The sequence below is a fragment of the Chiloscyllium plagiosum genome, chromosome 9 (genome assembly GCF_004010195.1).
Source record: "Chiloscyllium plagiosum isolate BGI_BamShark_2017 chromosome 9, ASM401019v2, whole genome shotgun sequence".
Taxonomy (NCBI): domain Eukaryota; kingdom Metazoa; phylum Chordata; class Chondrichthyes; order Orectolobiformes; family Hemiscylliidae; genus Chiloscyllium; species Chiloscyllium plagiosum.
The window spans coordinates 7,641,463-7,648,524 of NC_057718.1; the positions used below are offsets into that span (position 1 = coordinate 7,641,463).

At 47.3% G+C, this 7,062-nt stretch overlaps 1 protein-coding gene across 5 annotated transcripts in view; it reads left to right on the plus strand.

Moving 5' to 3' along the window:
• Positions 1 to 7,062, plus strand: part of hivep2a (HIVEP zinc finger 2a) — a 242,295-nt gene that overhangs the window by 129,758 nt on the left and 105,475 nt on the right. The window lies entirely within an intron of this gene.

The following is a 7,062-nucleotide window of genomic DNA, read 5'->3' on the forward strand; positions in this document are numbered from 1 at the left end:
ACATAGATCCCTTAAAATAGCCACCCAAGTGGACAGGGTTGTTAAGAAATCATATGGTGTTTTGGCTTTCATTAACAGGGGAATTGAGTTTAAGAGTTGAGATCTTGTTGCAGCTCTATAAAACTTTGGTTAGACCGCACTTGGAATGCTGCGTCCAGTTCTGGTCGCCTTATTATAGGAAAGATGTGGATGCTTTGGAGAGGGTTCAGAGGTGGTTTACCAGGATGCTGCCTGGACTGGAGGGCTTGTCTTATGAAGAGAGGTTGACTGAGCTCGGTCTTTTTTCATTGGACAAAAGGAGGAGGTGAGGGGACCTAATTGAGGTATACAAGATAGTGAGAGGCATAGATAGAGTCGATAGCCAGAGACTATTTCCCAGGGCAGAAATGGCTAACACGAGGGGTCATAGTTTTAATCTGGTTGGAGGAAAGTTTAGAGGGGATGTCAGAGGCGGGTTCTTTACACAGAGAGTTGTGAGAGCATGGAATGCGTTGCCAGCAGCAGTTGTGGAAGCAAGGTCATTGGGGACATTTAAGAGACTACTGGACAAGCATATGGTCACAGAAATTTGAGGGTGCATATATGAGGATCAGTGGTCGGCACAACATTGTCGGCTGAAGGGCCTGTTTTGTGCTGTACTGTTCGATGTTCTATGTTTCTTGGGAATACCAACACAGCTGGGGTTAATAGTCCAGACCGGTCGATTCTCAAACAAATGCCTTCCAAGCGTTGTTCCATGCTACAGCTGTGACAACACTGAGGGGGTTAATGTTCATCACCAAGCCCCAGGCTCCCTTGTGAGTGGAATTTACTTTCGCAGGGGCCAGGCACTTTTGCAAGCCGACACTTTATTTTTAGCCGAAGGTCTAATTTGCCGAGATGCTTCAGTGTTTTGCTGACGTCGAGAAAGTCAATGTGATTTACCTCGGGGCAAGGAAAGATTGTGCGTTTTCCTTCAGAGCTGCGTCAGCTGCTTCGGAAAACTGGGAGCTCCCTGTGCAACCTGTGTATTTTGTTTGTTGCAAATTATTTGCCATGACCCCATTAGCATCTGTTGCTGGAGGCCTGTGAGTTCTGATGCATCAATGGCAATGCTGTGGGAAAACCCTTGGTTGGAGAGTGGCTCAGTGCTCCTCACAGGCCTGGCCACCCCCAGTTCACTGAGATGCAGCAGCCTGGAAACTCCTAACTGTTGTCCCTGCACTCTGTCAAATGCCACCAGAGAAGGTGAAAAGCAAGGAAGAGAGAGAGAGAGAAGATTAGATACCCTACAGTGTGGAAACAGGCCCTTCAGCCCAACAAGTCCACACCGATCCTCCGAAGAGTAATCCACCCGGACCCATTTCCCTCTGACTAATGCACCTAACACTGTGGGCAATTTAGCACGGCCAATTCTCCTGACCTGCACATTTTTGGACTGTGGGGGGAAACTGGAGCAAACCCACGCAGACATGGGGAGAATGTGCAAACACCACACAGACAGTCGCCTGAGGCTGGAATCGAACCCTGGTGCTGTGAGGCAGCAGTTAGGCTTTAACTATTGCGAAAGGCCAGACAAGCTGACAGTCTATTCTAGGGAGTGACTGAGAAAGGTCATGAAATGTATGAAGGGATTAGACAGGGTGGATGTAGACAAATATTTCCACTTGTTTCGGGCGGTGGGGGTTGGGGGGGCGGTGGGGGGGGAGATGAATTCATAACCAGGAACCATAAATTAAAGATAGTCACTAATAAATTCAAGAAGAAATCCATTTTTAACCAGAAAGTCGTTAGCATGTGGAACTTACTGCCACAGAGATAATTGAGAATTTTTTCTAATATTGATGCCTGGGACACAGCCATCACTGGCTGGGCCTGTATTTATTACCCATCCCCAATTACCCTCCAGAAGGTGGTAGTGAGCTGCCTTCTTGAGCCACTGTAATTCTTGAAGTGCAAGGACACCCATAATATTGTTAGGAAGGGAATTCCAAAATTTTGACCCAACGACACAGAAGGAATGATGATACAGTAGCGCCTCGGCTTACAAACCTAATCCGTTCCGGGACCCGGTTCGCGAACCGAAATGATTGCGAACTGAATCGATTTTTCCCATTGTTCGGATAGCGTAAGAATGCTTGGATGTAGCGCACGCACCAAAGACGAACTGAATGAGATCACGCGGGGCCCGAGAGCTTTTGCGTTCAACAAGCGCGTAGCAAAGCAGAACAATGAAACCACGTGGTTGCACACGGGCTTTTTGCATTCGTACCTTCGTTCGTACCTTGAATTTCGTACGTACGTTGAAGCAAAGTTTTATGTACAATCCTGTTCGTAAACCGATTTGTTTGTGAACGGGGTTGTTCGTATGTCGAGGCGGTACTGTATATTTCCCAGTCATAACAGTGTGTGACTTGGAGGGGAACTTGAAGGGGGTATGCTGTTCTCCCATTTCTGCTGCCTTTGTCTTTTGAGCAGCTGGTGATCATGAGCTGGATAAGGAACCCTGATGATTTTTGCAGTGCATTTTGTAGTTGGCAAACACTGCTGTGACTGAGTGTCAGTGATGAAGGAAGTGAATGTTTACGTTGGTGGATGTAATGCCAATCAAGCGGGCTGCTTTGTCCTGCTTCTTGTGTTGTAGGAGCTGCCCCCATCCAGGCAAGTGGGGAGTATTCCATCGCACTCCTGACATGTGCCTTCTAGATGGTGGACAGGTTTTGAGGAGTCAGGAGCTGAGTTATTGCGTTATTCTCAACATTTAACCCACTCTTGTAACCATGGTGTTTATGCAGGTAGTCCAGATCAATCTCTGGTCAATGATAACCCCCAGGGTGTTGATAGTGGAGGATTGATTCAGTGATGGTCATGCCATTGAATGTCAGGTATAGATATATAGTCTCTTATTTAACCATCACTGACATTTGGTATGAATGGTAATTATATAATGATGGAAAGATCAGCCATGATCTTAATGAATGCTGAAGCGAGCTTGATGGGCCAAATGGCCTACTCCTGCTTCTATTACTATGGAGCTATAAATAGTGTAGATGCATTGAAGGGGCAGCTGGATAAATAAAAGGAAAATGGAATAGAAAAAAAGGTCAGTTGATAAGATGGGGGATGGGGCAATGATGTGGGAGGTGGTGGCTTAGTGCTATTGTTGCTGGACTGTTAAACATGATGGCACGGTGGGCGGCATGGTGGCACAGTGGTTAGCACTGCTGCCTCACAGTGACAGAGACCCGGGTTCTATTCCCGCCTCAGGCGACTGACTGTGTGGAGTTTGCACATTCTCCCCGTGTCTGCGTGGGTTTCCTCCGGGTGCTCCGGTTTCCTCCCACAGTCCAAAGATGTGCAGGTCAGGTGAATTGGCCATGCTAAATTGCCCGTAGTGTTAGGTAAGGGGTAAATGTAAGGGTATGGGTGGGTTACGCTTCGGCGGGTCGGTGTGGACTTGTTGGGCCGAAAGGCCTGTTTCCACACTGTAATGTAATGTAATGATACCTAGGGACTGTTGTGGGGACCTGGTTTCAAATCCCACCACGGCAGTTTGTGGGGTTTGAATTCAATAAAAGTTTGGAATTAGGAGTCTAATGATAACCATGAATCCATTGTCAATAGCCAGAAAAATCCCACCTGATTCACTTAGTCCCTTTAGGAGAGGAAATCTTCCATTCTCCCCTGGCCTGGCCAACATGTGACTTCAGCCCCACAGCAATGTGGTTTGCCTCTTAACCATTAGTGATGGTCAGTAAAGGCCAGCTGAACCAACAAAATTCTCATCTCATGTATGAAGGCATAACAAACAGAAATAACCAGCAAGGGAATCGAGGATTATGGGGATAGTGGGGAAGGTGGAATTGAGTTTTGTCAAATCAGGTTTTTTTTTACTCCAGGGTTGATGAATTAGAGGGGAAGGTTTAAGATTAGAGGGGAAAGACTAAAAGGGAACCTGAGGGGCAACTTTTTTACACAGAGGGTGGTGTATACATGTGGAATGAGCTGCCAGTGGAAGTGGTTGAGGTGGGTACATTAACTACATTTAAAAGGCATTTTGACAAATACATGGATAGGAAAGGGTTAGAAGGGTATGGCCCAAGTGCAGGGAAACGGGGTTAGTGTGGATGGACATTTTGGTCAGCGTGGACTAGTTTGGGCCAAAAGTCCTGTCTCCATGCTGTAGGACTCTATGACTCTATGAGACGTGATCTTTATTAAATGGCTGGGCAGACCCAATGGCTTGCTTCTGCTTATTGTTCAGATAGAGCGGAAACATCAAGCATGTGTTGGGCTGTCTGGACTATCCATGATGTTAACTGTATGCAATTCAACATTGCTACAGAATCCGTGTGCCTGAGTCCCCTCTGTATCTGAGCCTCGGATTTCGCTGCTCCACAGTTCTCACCAGTGGCTGACAGTGACATGACACTCAGATTGGATTGTTTTGCCTTTGGGCTAAGTGCCGAAGTGGGAGGCACTGATAGCTGAACCTGCAGTTAGATTCCACTAACAGCAGTATCAGGGAAGTGTTTGGAGACATTTTCCTGAAAGCTGCTGGCTGTTTCCTCGTCTGATTGACCCTGGAGCTGATTTGGACACTGGAGCAGGGAGACGAGGGGCCTGATCACTGGGTATAGCACGCCCCTTCCCTCCCTGCTCTCTCCCAACTGACTCTACTGCTTCAGTAAGTCAGAGTCTGCCCTGTGTGGACTGGGGTGCAGTGTGGCTCAGGGTCAGCTGCTCTCACCCATTCTCATTTCCATAAGTCAATAGCTTTTGGCACTTTCTCCTCCCCCTGCTGTTGTTTTGCGTGATTGTTGTCAGGCACGGGCCTGTTTAGGGACAGCGCGCACCACCCTGCAGGTCTGTCTGAGGACACAGGCAGACATTCTGCTCCCAGCCCCTACCTCCTCACTCACTTGGGAAATGGAAGGAAGATCTTTCGGTGGACCATTTACTTTGTTGCACTCCCTCCTTGCCCATTCTTTTTGCTTTTTCTTAACCTCGTGCTGTTCCTTCTTTCTTTTCTCTCTCTCTTTCCAACATTACTACAGTCGCTTCAAAAGTGTAGTTTGCTGAAAAGTGCTTTGGAGCAACCTGAGAGGTGCTATATAAATGCAAGTGTTTCTTTCCCCTATTTCTGTCTTTCCCCATTCCCCTTTCTCTCTGTCTGTTGCACGTGCAAATATACAAATGAGTATTTGGCCAGTCAGCCCCTCAAGCCTGTTCTGCCATTCAGTCAGACAATAACTGATTTGATTGAGGCCTGTACTTGTTCACCAAACCGTCCACTCATTGACTCCCTTGTCTGACTCTGTCTTAAATGATCCTGGGTTCACTGCTGTCTGGGTAATGAGATCCACAGGCTCATGGCCACCTGAGAGGGAAAAAGAAATCTCCTCCCCTCTGTTTTACCTTCCTTTTAAACTCCGTCACTCTGTTTAGATTAGATTAGATTCCCTACAGTGTGGAAACAGGCCCTTCGGCCCAATCAGTCCACACCAGCCCTCCAAAGAGTAACCCACCCAGACCCATTTCTCTCTGACTAATGCACCTAACACTACGGGCAATTTAGCATGGCCAACTCTCTTGACCTGCACATCTTTGGACTGTGGGAGGAAACCGGAGCACCCGGAGGAAACCCACGCAGACACAGGGAGAACGTGCAAACTCCACACAGTCAGTCGCCCGAGGCTGGAATCGAACCTGGGACCCCGTTGCTTATCCACTGAGGGAAAGCCAACCTTTCAGCATCCACCCTGTCAAACCCTCTCAGAATCAAACATATTTCAATAAGATCACCCCTCATTCTCCAACACAGACACAGACCTAACCTTTCCTGGGGGTGGTCAGTTGGCTGAACCTTCCAGAACAGTTTCTTAAATCAAGTGAAAGTAAACTTGCCCTAATTCTTCCAGGCCATAGTCTCACTCTCTCATTAGAGAGAGAGGTGACTGGGTGGTGATTTAACCTGAAGGTCACCACACCTCAGGCGAGATTGACAAGCTGAGACCTTTGTGGTAACTCAGCCCTTGCGGGAATTGAACTCACGCTGTTGGTGTTACTCTGATTCGCAAGCTAACCATTGAGCTAAACCAGAGCTGTCCAAATGTGGCCTCACTAACACCCTGTACAGCTGCAGTAAAACATCCTGATTTTTCCAAACCCTATTCCATATTCCATTCCCTTTGCAACAATCAACAGCATTCCTTTTGCCTCCCTCGTCACAGAGTTTACTTGCGTAGAGGCTTCTCTGAGCTAACCAGGCAGGTTATGTAACAGATACAGAGCGGTGTTCAGTGTTGCTGCAGCCTTCTCCTGTTCTTCCATCTGTAGGTCAGAACTCAAGAAAGCGACAGTGACGACGTCACAGCTGTTAATCATTGCTGCTTCACCAGAGGTAGCACCACACACTGGACAGAGGGAAGCCAAGCCGTGGTGATTCCCCACTCCCCGTGTTCATCGCCACAAAAGATGTGAATCATTCTGAGATTTTTAATCTCGTTCTGTGGCTGTTTCGGTGACACTTCACACGCACTTGATATTTGCTGCTGTAATTTTCTCTCACCTCCCCTTGCTGAGATTGGTGGCCCTTCATCCTCCTGAGTATCCATCATCTTCATAGGGTTTACATTTCTGATCAATTATCCATGTGTGGACTTTTGTAACTGGAGAGAATTGCTTGATTACTGTTGTATTTGTGTCATTGGCTACCTGTGGGGATTATAAATCCAACTACCTGTAATACTTGTTTTAAATTTCAATGCAATCTCTCATTCTTGTTGTGGGGTCATTTTGGTTTCTGAAATTATTTATCTTTCTCTTGTTTGATTAGATTACTTTACTTTACTTTACAGTGTAGAAACAGGCCCTTCGGCCCAACAAGTCCACACCGACCCGCCGAAGCGCAAACCACCCATACCCCTACATTTAGCCCTTACCTAACACTACGGACAATTTAGTATGGCCAATTCACCTGACCTGCACATCTTTGGAACTGTGGGAGGAAACCGGAGCACCCGGAGGAAACCCACGCAGACACGGGGAGAATGTGCAAACTCCACACAGTCAGTCGCCTGA